We start from the raw sequence: 16,510 nt of genomic DNA, 5'->3' as shown, positions 1-16,510 counted from the left end.
TCACCCTCACTCTCACTCACCCTCAACCCCTCACCCTCACTCACCCTCACTCACCCTCAACCACTCACCCTCACTCACCCTCACCCACCCTCACCCTCACCCTCACCCTCACTCACCCTCAACCCCTCACCCTCACACAGTGCAATAGGTCTCAGACCATTTCAGTTAGAGCTTTTAGAAATGTTTATGGCTTTTTTTATTTGTAATTCTTTAGCATTGGCTACAGGAAACAAAAATGCTAAAGATTTACAAAAAAACCCATAAACAATTCTAAAAGCACTAACTCTAATGATGCGAGACCTATTGCATTTCCAATGCTTGTTAGAACAAGCTTTCTATTACTGCTCCTAAGGAGGCATACATTTAAGCATTTAGAGTTGCCCTTTGTTATTTACAATGGTTGCCAAATGAGGATATGTGCTTCAGAGTGGGGAGCTTTAGCAAATCAGCGTTATTTTATCGTAAACATATGCATTTATAGCTGTATATTTTTCTACTTATTTTTAGTTTTTATGTATTCTTTTGTGATTGTCAATGACATGCGAATAATTCGGTAGGGCTGCTGAGTACCAAATTTACACAGTAATGTGGTTTATTTGATTTGTACCTTAAACTTCAGAGCCTCTTCAATAGATTTCCATTATGCTCTGTATTTGTCAGTTTCCTCGTTTTTGGTGTTCTGTATATCAGTGAAGTGTGTCTTTCGCTTATACTTCAGACTGCTTTTGTAGATCTTTTCTGTACGTTGGTCACATATTTATGAGGGTGTATTTGTTTGATAACATTACACAGTTAGTGAAAAGTAGTCCTGATAGAGTTGGTCAACCTATCAGATCAGCATGCACACAGTATCTTTTTTGCACATAGCTGGGCATTAGTGTGCGTCTCAAGCCAGTTTGCATTTTGTACCGTGCCTATCGGTTCCAAGTTTATACATTTTCCCTTCTGTATTGAGAAAGTAGAAAAGAAAGCAGTATGCACCTAAAATTCATGATATAAATTCATATAAATTGTATTCTCGTAACACGAATGTCGTCCATCAGGCTATTTATTTCCTTTTTCTTGTATAAAAAAACATATATAATACTAAGAATAAATAAAAAGTATTGCAGTTTCCAAACTTGGGAGTAATATAGGTAGAGCCTTTAAGTTCCTGAAAAAAAATTCAGAGCAATCTCGGTGTTAGCAGAGTTAAAAAATTTTTTTTATGGATTTTCATATTATAACAACCATATAAAATCATTGTTTCCGCAGTGTTACAGAATACATAACAGCAAGTTGATACAGCATCATTTAGTTCAGGAGTGATAATGGAACTCTAATCTTAGCAAATATATACAATAAACACATTAGTATCATATAGAATGTCATTAGTCACTTGATTTAGTTAACATATATGCAGTGAATGGACCCCAAATGTCACGGGGTCTTGAAGCACTAGGCAGTTCTTCCGCATAGCATGTAAGCTGATCCCGACAATATGCTATATCCCTTAACCAATGTACTGGTTTAGGCGCAGATCTACTATCCCAGTGAAGAGAGACCCTGCGCTTCGCCAGTAATAGCTCTATAGCCACTAATTTCCGAAGGATAGCTTTAAGTTTCAACACATTTCCTAACAGACAAATATTCATGTGACATGCTATTTGTTCACCCACCATTTCTGTTAAAGCCGCCGTGACTTTCCCCCAGGAGTCAGCTACTTTAGGATAGCTCCATGCCAAATGTTGAAAATCGGCATTGTCGGCACCACATATCTTACAGCTGTGTGAGTCCCTCAGGCCATTCTTGTAGAGTTGTGCTGGCGTATAGTACATTTGGTGAACGTTTTATAGTGTATAAGCCTAAGATTCCCATTTGCAGCAAATTGGCCTGTTAACTTACAACACATTGCCCATTCATCCTCTGTTAGTGGTTGCGGCAATATAGCATTCCATTTGTCCATGGGGCCTAAACTAACAGCCGTCTCATCTATCTGGGAAGCTTTATACAATCAAGTCACCAGTTTACTCAATATTTGCGTAGTGAATATAAGTTGTAAAGCACCCATAGTTGGTGGTTCGTTAGGGAAATAGGTGTAAAACGCTCTCACTGCAGCTCGTAGTCTACTGTTTATGAATGTCAGCATGACAGACCCTTCCCTGTCCCCTACAAAACCCTGGATATCGATACATTTACAGTTTGGATATATGTCATCTATGGTGTGCACCCCTGCATTGTGTATAGCCTTTAAGGAGCCCATTTCACTCGTCACAGATATCGCCATATGGTGCACCAGTGGCATTGCCTGCGCATTCAGTAGCCTCTGTGCACGCTTCCCTAATTCATTTCAGGCGTGAGATGTACATTGTACCTTATCAATTTCATCCCTTTCAATGACAGTTGTATTGTTAACAATCATTGCTTTGAGTGGTATTGGGTGAACCGCCACCACCCCAACATGCGGTGTGTATGGTGGCTCATTTTGCCAGTAAAAGGCATATTGTGCTTGTGCACACAGATAATATAATTGCATATCAGGCACCGTAAACACACCAATCTCGTACAGTAACGTCAATATCTCCCATTTAATGTTTTTTTACCTCCCCAGGCTAACGTGATCAGCAATGTCCGCAGTAAAGTAAAAAAAGTTGCATCAATTTAAGGGGATTAGTTACAAACAAGTATAAAAATTTCGGAAGGACTACCATTTTGATCAAAGCTACTCTATCTGCAAACTTTAATGGTAGCCGAATCCATCTGGATATTTGCTCCTCAAGTCTCGATATTTCTGTGCCATAGTTTGTCTGTATAATGATCTGTGGGTCCTTATGAATCCAAATACCCAGGTATTTTACGGGATCTGTACTCCATTCTAATAGGTATCCTAATTCAATCTGCGTTGTGCCTTCTGTCCGAGCACAACCGACTTGTTCCAATTAATTCCCAGACCTGAATGCCACTCAAATCGAACATACTCTCTAATGATTTGTTCCAGATACACCGCCGGCTAACGCACACACAAGACCATGCCGTCTGCGTACATGGATGCCACTAATGGTCGCTGGAGGAAACGCAGTGCTGCCCGCGCATGTCGCTGCCTGAGTATACAGGCCAGCTGTTACAACACCACTGCAAATAATAGAGGCGATAGGGGGCAGCCCTGCCTCGTTCAGCGCCGGATTTGAAATGTGTTAGATGTCCGCCCGTTAATACGCATGCGGGCCACTGGATCCGTGTATAACAAATTGATCCAATTAGTATATAAGGATGGCACTCTCATAAGGTGTAACGCTGCAAACCTATACCTCCAGGAGATAGAATCAAATGCCTTTCCGGTGTCCAGTAGGACCACCGCTGCAGGCAGTGCAGGTTCTAGAAGATGCATTACTGCAAAAAGCGTCCTTAAATTGTGCGTCATGGAGCGTGTAGGAATAAATCCAGACTGATCAGGTAACACCATGACAGGTAATATTAATCTCTACCTTGTTGCCAGCCCTTTCGCTAAGGTCTTGACATCAGTGTTCATTAGTGACAATGGCCTATAAGAATCACAGCTATCAGGTGCCTTTCCTGGCGTCAATAAGGCTATAATCAGTGCTGCAAGAAGTGTGTCCGGAAGCTGTTGCTGCTCGTTGGCTTCGTCAAACCTATCATGAAGATATGGCACCAGTATCTCGATGTACTCTTTATAAACTCCGCTGGGAGCCCGTCTGTGCCTGTAGCCTTGCCATTAGGCAGAGTAAGTATAGCGCCACGTATTTCATTAATCGTCAGCGGGTGCATCAGAAAGTCTTGTTGTCCTTTCGATAACCAAACCAGGGCTATATCTTGTAAGTATTGTGCTATTTCACTGCCATCAGCGGTTTGTCTACTTCTATACCTCAGGGTATCAGATTTACCAGCTCTCATGTACCCTCATCACTCTGTATTGCAACCACACATCTGTGCTCGTGTCCATTCTGAAATAGCACTGATCATGTAACCTACCCTCTGACCCTTACCACATATGCAAAATATCATATACCTTAACCCTGTGGTGATACCTGACTGAGGAGTCAGTGTTTTCAAGCTACAGTCATAGTAATCCATGTCTATACATATTGAAGAACTCATAGACCATATTACCAGTCCGGACAAGCATGTAACCGTATACATTAATCTTCATTATCCGCGTCATCACCGGCCGTACTAGATGCTTCTTGTCGCTCCCAGTTGTTTTATAAAATGCATAGCTTCCTTGGGGGTTGTGAAGGTCCTGGGCTTACTACTGTGTTGTATTCTGAGACGCGCCAAGTACAGCATAGCATAATGTATTTTCATTGCTTGCAACTTCTTCACTTGCTGAAATTCCAGTCGGGCCTGTTGTACCGCTGTCATAAAGTCCAGAAACAGTGCCACCTCCATCCCTTGGTACTTGATAGTGCCCAATTCCCTTGCAAGTCGGAGTGCCAAGTCTCTGTTGTGATAATTGAGAAGTTTGGCAATTATCGGGCGCGGGGGTGCCCCCCGGACAGGGCATGGTGGAAAGGACAACGGGCCCTCTCCACAACCAACATGTTAGAAAAGTGTTCTGCACCCAACATGTTTTTATGTTCAAATCTTTTTATTGCGGCCCCATAAGTGGGGTAATTCTGATCGTGACATAAACACAGCAATAAGCCTACAACCCTGCCCGGGCCGGCCGCGTCGTAAGGATTGCACATAAACAGAGTAGGAGCGCATAGTGAAGCAGTTCTTCAAGCATACTAGAATGCCTACAACCCAAAAGGGCCGGCCGCGCATTTCTTCGCTGTCTGCGCTATCTACACGTTTAGCAGTCACTGGCAATGATCTCACAGTCCCAAGGGCCAGATACAACCTAGGAGAAAGAACTGGTGAATTCGTAGGATCAAACGGGCCCAAACAGTAGTGTAACATCAGAGAGAGAATCAGCTGTGAGAAACAGAGAGAGGGAGAAGGAAAGAGGGAAGATCAGAGGGTGAGCGAAGAGTAGAAATAGCAGGGCCCAGGGTGAGAAGGTCAGCTCGTTTTATTGCAGGGTAGGTCTATAGTCTCCAATACGTTCACACCACACTCTCTGGGCACCCTATGGAGGGAGCAAAGCGTCCTCCAGCAGACGCAGGGTTCGCAACCTAGGGGGTATATGGCGTGCGTGTTCTATTTTGCATAAGTATCTCACCAGAGGCTGCCATACTTTGCCAAAGCGAGTATCACGGGCCTGCAGTCTAGCCATGAGGAGCTCCATTGTTAGAACATGCCAGAGGCGTACAAACCATGCCGCCACTGGTGGCGCCTCTGTTCTTTTCCAGTAGAGGGCAATGAGCTGTCTGGCTGCCCCAACATTTGGAGCACCACCATCCAGTCATTGCGGGTGAGCACCAGAAGCCCAGGTGGCTTGATCCCAAGTAGAATTGTGCTAGTGGCATCAGGCAGAGGAAACCCCAAGACCCCCTTGATATGGCTCAGGACCTCCTTCCAGAAGAGGGTCAGCGATGGGCAGGTCCACCAGATGTGTAAGAAGTCCCCAGTCGCAGACCGACACCTCCAACACACAGGAGAAGAGGCTGGGAACTTCCTGAGGAGGCGCTGCGGTGTATAGTACCACTGAGTCATCATTTTGTAGGCGTTTTCTTGCTGCAGGATGCTACGGTAGATCTTGGGTATGTCGCGCCACAGTCGCAGCCATTGTGCTAGCGTAATGTCGGTGCCCAAAAGGGACTGCCATCGGTTCTGGTAGCCATGGGAGGGCGGCGTCAGGGGGTGCTGTAGGATATGATAGATTTTCGAAACCAGGCCTTTTGAATCGGTGAAGTAGCGAGCCAATTTCTCGAACGGGGTGAAGGCGCGAGTGGCCGCCTGATATGTCTCATCCCCCATTACCCAGTGTCTCAGTTGGATATACTGCATTTTGGCTTCAGGTGGTAAGTGGAAGTCCTCCCTACAGTGTGCAAAGGATTTAAAGACGCCCCCATCAAAGAGGTCCGCAAGTACTCTGCAGTTGCCTTGAGACCATCTGCGAAAAGCTCTGGTGCAAAGGGCCGGTGGGAACCACCGATTCCCTTCAATTGGGGTGTGGGGTGAGGGAAAGGGGGTGAGGCCCCGGCGCACCACCACCCGATCCCAAATGTCCAGCACCGTTTTCGTTGGTACCGCCACGTAGGCGCTCGGAGATCGCCCCGCCCTATGATTCCACGCCAGGTCCCAGATGGTATGTCCAGTCACGGCTCTATCCATGTGCAGCCACCCCTTCTCACTTTCTGTGGTACCCCACTCGACTATGTAGCGGAGATGGGCAGCCCAATAGTACTCCACCAGATTGGGACACGCCAACCCTCCTCGGTCCCGGGGAACCAGGAGGAGTGCCTGCGAGAAGCAGGGCCTCTTACCTCACCAAACAAAATTAGTTAAGTCCCTTTGCAAGGCTCTTATATTGTACAGTGGGATGGGGGTAGGTAGGCATTGAAACAAGTATAGTATTTTGGGCAGGATGGACATCTTTATGGCATTTATTCTTCCCAGTCAGGATGGCACAAGTGCCTTCCAATTCCGCAGGTCCTCCAAAACCGCTCGTCTGCAATCCCTCCAATTGACGTGCGTACAGCCCTCGAGCGAAGGAGTCAACTGCAAGCCAAGGTATCGGATATGTTGTGCCGTCCAGCGGTAGGGCGCTATCTGCTCCAGGTGGGGAATTTCTGCCTTCGGGATGGTGAGATTAAGCGCCCAGGACTTGGTGTGGTTGATTTTTAAACCAGAGACGCGTTCAAATAGGTCAAGCGTGGGGTGCAGCGCTGGAAGGGACTCTCAGGGTCTCGTGAATGTCAAGATGAGATCATCAGCAAAGAGTGCTACTTTATGATCAAGACCTCGTAGCGGGATTCCATGTATGTCAGGGGCCCGACGGATCATGTCAGCCAATGGCTCTATCGCCAAGGCAAATAATAGAGGTGAGAGCGGGCACCCCTGCCTGGTTCCCCTGCCTATGGTAAATGGTTCCGTGATTTGTCCGTTCACTCTTATCCTGGCCCGTGGCGCAATGTAGGGTGCCATAATTCTAGCAACCATCTTTGGACCGAGGCCGATCTTATGGAGGACCGCCCTGAGGAAGGACCAGTCCACGCGGTCGAATGCCTTCTCGGCGTCCAGGGAGAGGAGACAAGCTGGGATCTGCCAATGGTGGGCCTTGCCCACAAGATGTGCCACTTTCCTTACATTGGGATATTGATAAAGGGGGTTTACCCAGTTAAAGTTACGGGGACCTGGGTTATCAAATGAGTAATGGGAAGGGGTCCCAGTAATATGAGAGCATTAACCAAAGAGATGAAAATAATCAAACAAACATAACTTCAGTCCACATTGTTTAATTCACAATGGGATGATACATTGAATATGTATACTTTTCACAATCATTAATCTGTGGTTATTCACAGTGCCCCAAAGGTAAAGACGGGGAGGGTGGTGTGATGGTGCTGGGAATTGGTGAAGGAAAGAAAAAGGATTCGTACGTGACAGTAAAATCAGTAATTTGCGCTTATTTCACAGAGTTACAAAATCTGTACCACAAAACAAGACCAACAGGTTCATGCGACTTATTTTAAACAAACATCATACTCCAAATGTTCAATGAATGAGAACTATGGGGTGTGGAGTTGACGATGAAGGACATTCGGTTGTCGACGTTTCGACCCTCATACGTGCAGATAATAGTGTTAATCTTGCTGTGGGGTCTTCATCAGGACCGGGGTGTAGTAGGGGACACGTAACCTAATCAAGGTATAAATGTATGTATTAAAAATACGAGAAAGGTTATCCCTGAATTACTTAAGATGACAATGCACACCATCCACATAATGGGATATCCCGCCAAAATGGCTGGGACAGAATTAATCTGCGCAAGTAACAATTAGCGCAAGTCATTGCATGTAGTTCAGTCGTGTCGAAACATCACACTAATTCAATGCTTAATGGAGAGCCAGAAGTCAAGAGCAATTGGGAATAGGCCAGAACCGCGAGGATGGACAGTGTAAGAATTCAGTGGGAAATACTGATAAATTCAACATGATTACCCGGATATAATTATGGGCACGGGCCAATTGGCTTAACGATTTAATGCATTATTGGTACTACTGTGAGAGTACCAGGCAGTTAAAACTTACCACGGGTGTGGTATAGGCAGGACCCGATGAGGTGTCGGTTCAAAGTCACTTTAGGAGAATCTATAGGGTTAAAATGTAAAGTTATAAACGATACACTTTTATTAGAGACCGTGCTAGGAGGTTGATATACAGATTGCCCACACGGTGAGGGACTCACCATAGTTTGGCCCAGACGCTGGAAGTGTAATTCGGAATCAAAGGGGTTCCTGGTACCATCGGTAATGTGCAATCTAGCAAAAATAGAACAATTGCACTGTTTAAGGAACTGTTAGGACACTGGAGACGATCCAACTGATTGGTCTTGATGGACTCAGTTAAAAACTCACCCGTACGCCGTAAGCAGGACACGTCCGGCAGGGATCGTGTTCAATGGCGATCAGGCAGTATCGGATGATTTGCTGTGTCTAAGAATATGGAGGGTGCAAAGGCATTAGCGTCAAAGTGCTTGAACGGGTAGCTAGACAGAGCGTGAGAGACCTCCCTGGTCAAAACCCGCTTACCAGTCATGGAGTGAATCCGGTTCTGATCACTGCTCTCAGTCGCAATGGCGAGGCAGAGTTCCGGGTACGAGAATATCACCACGGAAACAGAGTCACGTGATGATTTCCGCCTAGGATAGACACGGTAGAAAGACTCCAGGGGTTGCTAGGTTACAGGGACACAAGCTACTGCGATGTTATATGCACAGTTAATCATAATTCCTGACATGTCAAGGAGTAGATTCCCCAGATGGGATATGGCAATTTCCAACTTAATGAGGTCATGTGTTACGGAAAATCTATAAAGCAACCTAATGAGATACTGCTTGTGTGATAATTCAAAGACTAATATATCCGATTTATGTGCAAGAAATGCCGCCTTGTTAACATCATTAGTATGGCATACAATATACGTTCAAGTACACACTTAATCAGATGTTGAACAATTTGTGACTCGTTTAACAGTACTAGTAGCCTGACATCATGTGGATGGGTGAACACTCATTGGTAGTAGTAGATGTCATATCAAACACGGGGTGGTGTACCTCTCGCATGAGGGTAAAGACCACCTTACAGAGCCTGTATAACTTGGTTGAGCTTATAGATAGTAGGTAACACAAATCTTAGAACCGTCAGGAGTGTCTGCTAAGGACATGAAATTGCCATAACTCTACATAGATGGCGTACCTCGCACATGCGGGTAAAGGCCATTTGTGCTGTAAATGAGAATGACTTCAAGGCAAAGTGGCTAATTGGGAGAAGGAACTGTCCTGTTCATTAAGCCCAGATTCAATTGAGTCAAAGGTAAACATCCATCTTAGCTCATGGGTATTAAGGATGTGGACATCTCCAACATCCTTAATACCCGTGAGCTAAGATGGATGTTTACCTTTGACTCAATTGAATCTGGGCTTAATGAACAGGACAGTACCTTCTCCCAATTAGCCACTTTGCCTTGAAGTCATTCTCATTTACAGCACAAATGGCCTTTACCCGCATGTGCGAGGTACGCCATCTATGTAGAGTTATGGCAATTTCATGTCCTTAGCAGACACTCCTGACGGTTCTAAGATTTGTGTTACCTACTATCTATATGCTCAACCAAGTTATACAGGCTCTGTAAGGTGGTCTTTACCCTCATGCGAGAGGTACACCACCCCGTGTTTGATATGACATCTACTACTACCAATGAGTGTTCACCCATCCACATGATGTCAGGCTACTAGTACTGTTAATCAGATGTTGAACAATTTGTGACTCGTTTAAGTGTGTACTTGAACGTATATTGTATGCCATACTAATGATGTTAACAAGGCGGCATTTCTTGCACATAAATCGGTTATATTAGTCTTTGAATTATCACACAAGCGGTATCTCATTAGGTTGCTTTATAGATTTTCCGTAACACATGACCTCATTAAGTTGGAAATTGCCATATCCCATCTGGGGAATCTACTCCTTGACATGTCAGGAATTATGATTAACTGTGCATATAACATCGCAGTAGCTTGTGTCCCTGTAACCTAGCAACCCCTGGAGTCTTTCTACCGTGTCTATCCTAGGCGGAAATCATCACGTGACTCTGTTTCCGTGGTGATATTCTCGTACCCGGAACTCTGCCTCGCCATTGCGACTGAGAGCAGTGATCAGAACCGGATTCACTCCATGACTGGTAAGCGGGTTTTGACCAGGGAGGTCTCTCACGCTCTGTCTAGCTACCCGTTCAAGCACTTTGACGCTAATGCCTTTGCACCCTCCATATTCTTAGACACAGCAAACCATCCGATACTGCCTGATCGCCATTGAACACGATCCCCGCCGGACGTGTCCTGCTTACGGCGTACGGGTGAGTTTTTAACTGAGTCCATCAAGACCAATCAGTTGGATCATCTCCAGTGTCCTAACAGTTCCTTAAACAGTGCAATTGTTCTATTTTTGCTAGATTGCACATTACCGATGGTACCAGGAACCCCTTTGATTCCGAATTACACTTCCAGCGTCTGGGCCAAACTACGGTGAGTCCCTCACCGTGTGGGCAATCTGTATATCAACCTCCTAGCACGGTCTCTAATAAAAGTGTATCGTTTATAACTTTACATTTTAACCCTATAGATTCTCCTAAAGTGACTTTGAACCGACACCTCATCGGGTCCTGCCTATACCACACCCGTGGTAAGTTTTAACTGCCTGGTACTCTCACAGTAGTACCAATAATGCATTAAATCGTTAAGCCAATTGGCCCGTGCCCATAATTATATCCGGGTAATCATGTTGAATTTATCAGTATTTCCCACTGAATTCTTACACTGTCCATCCTCGCGGTTCTGGCCTATTCCCAATTGCTCTTGACTTCTGGCTCTCCATTAAGCATTGAATTAGTGTGATGTTTCGACACGACTGAACTACATGCAATGACTTGCGCTAATTGTTACTTGCGCAGATTAATTCTGTCCCAGCCATTTTGGCGGGATATCCCATTATGTGGATGGTGTGCATTGCCATCTTAAGTAATTCAGGGATAACCTTTCCCGTATTTTTAATACATACATTTATACCTTGATTAGGTTACGTGTCCCCTACTACACCCCGGTCCTGATGAAGACCCCACAGCAAGATTAACACTATTATCTGCACGTATGAGGGTCGAAACGTCGACAACCGAATGTCCTTCATCGTCAACTCCACACCCCATAGTTCTCATTCATTGAACATTTGGAGTATGATGTTTGTTTAAAATAAGTCGCATGAACCTGTTGGTCTTGTTTTGTGGTACAGATTTTGTAACTCTGTGAAATAAGCGCAAATTACTGATTTTACTGTCACGTACGAATCCTTTTTCTTTCCTTCACCAATTCCCAGCACCATCACACCACCCTCCCCGTCTTTACCTTTGGAGCACTGTGAATAACCACAGATTAATGATTGTGAAAAGTATACATATTCAATGTATCATCCCATTGTGAATTAAACAATGTGGACTGAAGTTATGTTTGTTTGATTATTTTCATCTCTTTGGTTAATGCTCTCATATTACTGGGACCCCTTCCCATTACTCACTTTCCTTATATTGTCAGCCCCCTGCCTCCCACGGATAAAACCCACCTGGTCGGGATCGATCAAGCCCGGCATGTGGGGGTCGAGACGTTTCGCCAGTATCTTTGTGTAGATTTTAAAGTCTGTATTTAATAAGGCAATCGGGCGGTAAGATGAGCACAGAGCCGGGTTTCCCGGTCTTCAGTATCAGAGCAATCTCAGCCATCCCCATGTCCAGGGACGGGCCCCTTTCGTCCGTAAAGGAGTTAAATAGCCGGAGCAGGTGGGGACCCAGCTGCGCCCGGAATGCGCGATAAAAGGATAATGGGAGGCCGTCCGGTCCGGGCGTCTTCCCCAAGCGTAGCTCCTGCACCGCGGAAGTTATCTCCTCCTGTGAGATCGCCTCTTCCAAGAGTTGTGCAAACTGGGGATGGAGCGGCGCGCCGCTAGAACTCCCCACCACTTCCTCTATGAGCTCAGGAGGTGGCCTCTCCTCAGTGTAGAGGGTCTCATAGTAGTCTTTGAAGGCTTCACATTTAGCTCTAGCCGTCGCAACTCTGGTCCCATTCGGCAGCTGCACGTTTGCTATGTGGGCCTTAGCAGCTCTGGCTCTCAACCGCCTCGCCAACATACTCCCCACCTTGTCGCCCCCCTCATAGTATTTTTGCTTCAATGCCACTAGGGAGGTTTCAGCCCTGTTGGCACGTAACAGCCTGAGCTGGCCCCTAAGGTTGGCCAAATGTCTCCTCGACTTCTGGGTAGAAACGCTCTGATCTTGTGCCTCAGCCTCCCTCAGTTCCCCCGTCAACTTGTCTTCCAATGCTCGCGCCTCTCGCTATCGTAAGGGACGTGATATGACCCCGTATCGTTGCCTTGAAGGCTTCCCAGACCACAGGGAAGGGCGTCTCAGGCAGATCGTTGAGTGAGAAGTAGGAAATGATGGCCTCTCGGATGTTTTCGACATCCGCCGCATCTCGCAAGATACTCGGCGGGAGATGCCACTTCCTCTCTCTGGGAGGGCCGGCCGCCGGGTCTTGTAGGAGCAATTCGACATGTGCGTGATCAGAGATCGAGATGTCAGACATCTCCACCCCCAAAACGTCACGGGAGAGATCAGGGGATATGAACAGGAAGTCGATACGAGAATAGGAGAGGTGAGCATGGGAATAATAAGAATATTCTCTTTTATCTGGGGAGAAGTAACGCCATGAATCAAAGAGCCCAAGGTCCGCAAATCTCTTGCGCAGTTCCAAGGACATCGCCCCAGCACCACTGAAAGAACCGTCACTCCGATCCAGCCGCGGGTCCCAGACCAAGTTCAGGCCCCCCCCCACTATGAGCGAGGAACCATTCTGTGGCACATGGTCTCTCAGGAGATCTCTAAGGTATCGGTCCTGCGCCTGGTTGGGAGCATAAATGTTACACAAGGCGAGGTGTCCCCGTCCCACCACCACATCCACCTTGAGAAAGCGCCCGTCGCCACTCTTGAAAGGCCTGTCCTCTTCCCGCCTGATGCCAGCCCTGCACAATATTGCCACCCCCGCAGTCTTTGTGTCAGTAGCCGCCCAAAATTGGAGGGGATACTTTGGATGAGCCATGCGCACAGTGTCAGCTTGGACAAGGTGAGTCTCCTGTAGGAAAATAATGTCTGGATTCTGACGGCTAAGGTAATGGCACACTTGCCTGAGCTTATTAGGCGAGTTAGGGCCCTTAATGTTGAGAGACAGGATCTTCAGGGGGCCTTGTACGCTCCCAGCTGCATTAGGCACCATCATAAAGTACTATCATCCCCATTGCCGCTGACCCATACACACCATTCACACCCCAAACACACCCATAGGCACCACTCACACCCCAAACACACCTCCACTCCCCATCCCTCCACGCCAACCTCCAGCATCCCCCCCCCCCCAGGTCCCACGCCGAAGGAGAAAGAGACAGAAAAGAGTACAGAGGGAAATCTAGGAAAGGAAGAAGAGAGAAACCAAAAACTTTCAGCCAGGAAGGCCGGCCATTCGAATACAACAGTCGCGGCCAACAGGGCCAAAGTTCTCTGACCCCATTACAGGGCATCCTACACCCGTAGGTTCGGACACCCTCTGGGATGTCACTCCCTAGGGGGCAGGCCAGGGGGGCCGTGGTGTTCTCAAAGTATATTCGGACTTGGGGCTCCCACTGTTCCGAGCCCTAGTCACCGTGATCCAGGTTCACAGCGAACAAACTCTCCGCAGCCCGAACCGCAAGTCGGCAACGGGAGATGCTAGGCCAACACACCAGGAGGGACGCAGTACGCCTGAGTCTGCATTCAGGGTGTGAGAGATCCCCCCTCGGACTCAGTCTTGTCACCTTCAAGCGATCGGATGTGGGCTATGTGGTCTTGTTTGGCCTGGCTGTGTGAGGCCTCCGCAGCAGGGGGAGCTCGCCGGCGCCTCTGTACCGTGGTCCAGTCCGGGCCAGCCGGCGTTCTCTTTCGTTTGGGTGGTCGGGTTGGGCTCGCTGGGGGGGATGACGACATAGACTTTACACTGCCGCACACAGAGGAAAAAAATTAAGAGGGAACATTGGTCGAGACTCGCGCCTCGTTCCCCAGCTCCAAGGTCGGCAGCTCTGGCCATTATGTCACATTATCTCCCCATTTTATGGTTAGTAGTAGGTTCTGTTTTAGGCAGCGCTAGCAGGAGAATTGGGTTGGTGCAAGCTGCCTCCACACAAGAGCCCCAGCACTGATTTTTTTTTTTTACAAATTAACCACTGCACCAGACGGGTGCAGCTTGAAGATCTCCAGGTTATCCTCTCATAAATAGCACACGACCATCACGGCACCTCGTCCCTGGCAGAGTAACAGTCTGCCTTGGAATGCTCCGCCATTCCAAATATGAGGTTCCATTGCAAATAGAACTAAAGTAAACCCACAACAACTGGCTTGGTTATTAACAAAATCTCATCCTAGTCAGGGGAAAGAGAGCGCCACACCAGCTTTTATGGGGGGGTCAGTTCAGGGCCATTACGAAGGATCAAATCCGCCAGATTGATGTCAGCGTAGGCTGGAGATGGAGATGGTGAAAGTCCCAAACTTCCTGACTTGAGGTTCCAGGGACAGTGTTATCTACCATGTCATGCTCTATCGAATTTCTTCCACCTACCACCTCCTAGAGTAAACAGCTGATCTATTTTGCTATCTCTTTGGAGGCACATGCCCAAAGAGGGGTAATTTGGTTATATGGGTGTTGCACGGTGCTGTTACGGTGGCTCTGAGATAGTACTGGTAAAAGGCAGCACCCACACTGAATACTGACTACATAACGAGTGCCTCTACTGGGACAGCAACTAAAGGCTAGATATCTGTATTCAGTTATCCGTGAAATTCAAGGTATTCATGTTCATCACCTTTTTATTTTGTTTTTCTGTTTTTTGCAGTCATTCTTACCTGAGATTGGTTATCCACACCGTTCCTGCGCCTTTCTGGAACGTCGTCCTCCTATTCGTAACTGGTTCGGTGTTTTTAAAATCCTCTACATTAAATGCTGGCACCTTGAAGATATTTGCCCACGTCACTAGTTGAGTGTGTCTGCTGTTCCTCTGAAGCATAAGTGGCCACACACCAGTACCTTGATTTCTGCTACTGTTGTGAAAGGCACCTCAATTTTTGACAGACCCACAGTTCCTCAATCAGGTGTTTGAAGTGGGACCTCTGTGTTCACGCACACTGATCAGATGTAGAACAGTCCTATACACCCCTGCTGCTTGGTTCCCTTCCAATTGCATTTGTTAAAAACATATTCGCCTTTTCATTCAAGATTTTTGTTCTTATGGCTTTTGTCTTTAGACCTATTTGCACTCTTAATGTGATTTTGTGATGATTCCACTTAGTGTATTTTTGCACCAGCTTAACAAACTGCCTCTGGAACAAGCCTTTACAGATCTCCATTTTCTTTTGATCGCCCCAATCCTGGCTCTGATTCTTCTTCAGTTTGCTATCTTTGCTTTAAAGCTCCTGGAAACCCAATGTGTCTCTAAGATATATTCACAAAGAAGCAGATGCCATTGTTCAGTGTCGCACCTCTCACTAGCCCCTTCTCCAAAGAGAACAGTGTCCACCGGGATCATTTCTAGTTACCGTTTGCTCCATCTTTCTAAATTCAAAACAGCTTTTCAGGGTGTTAAGAGTGAATCAGTGAGCGAATTCACATTGTCCTGAGAACCAGACAGCTTAAGTGTAGTAGCTCCATTAATCATAGCACGGTGGGTGATATACAGCAAAGCCCTGACAGCAGTCACACGATGTACACATTTGACCAGACTTTGTGTTTCCTCCACAAAGACAAGAGAAAAACCTCTGTCCCATGATCAGCTGATATTCCAGCGCATTGTGACCTCTCCTTACCCTCCAGAAACATGATTATAAAAAAACAGGTTGACTCTTCAGTGTGACAAACTTGTGGTTGTTGAATCTTTTTTAAAATATACAAAAACGTTAAAATGTGTGAAAAATATTTTTGATCCTTTGTGTTTTTAACGTTGTATAGAGTCTTGACCGATGAACTAATGATATTGTACTTGGAATGAGTAACCGGAGTCAATTTGACGTGTAAATAATGCAATGAATAGTTATGCCACATTTTCGTGTAATACGCCATTATTTTTAAAATGGATACAGTTTCGGGTGTTATACTCAACTTGCCCCGCCTCGCTCTCCCACCCAATCAGAAAATCATCTCTCCCCTTGTTTCTGTGGCGCATCAAGTGAATGACGGGAGTGGTATAGCAATATACAACTTTCTTTAAAACATTTATTTTGAATTGAGCTTCTATTGTTTATCCAAAGTATCATTTTCAAGGACATCTCCTGGAAGTGTTAGTGGA

General features: G+C 46.3%; 1 protein-coding gene across 1 annotated transcript in view; it reads left to right on the top strand.

Annotated features, from left to right (window-relative positions):
* RCE1 (Ras converting CAAX endopeptidase 1) overlaps positions 1-16,510 on the top strand; it is a 216,972-nt gene that overhangs the window by 44,207 nt on the left and 156,255 nt on the right. The gene's annotated exons all lie outside the window — the stretch shown is intronic.

The sequence above is a fragment of the Lissotriton vulgaris genome, chromosome 9, assembly GCF_964263255.1.
Source record: "Lissotriton vulgaris chromosome 9, aLisVul1.2, whole genome shotgun sequence".
Classification (NCBI taxonomy): Eukaryota; Metazoa; Chordata; class Amphibia; order Caudata; family Salamandridae; genus Lissotriton; species Lissotriton vulgaris.
The sequence above is the reverse complement of the archived record's forward strand: the minus strand, read 5'-3'. Positions and strand labels throughout refer to the sequence as shown.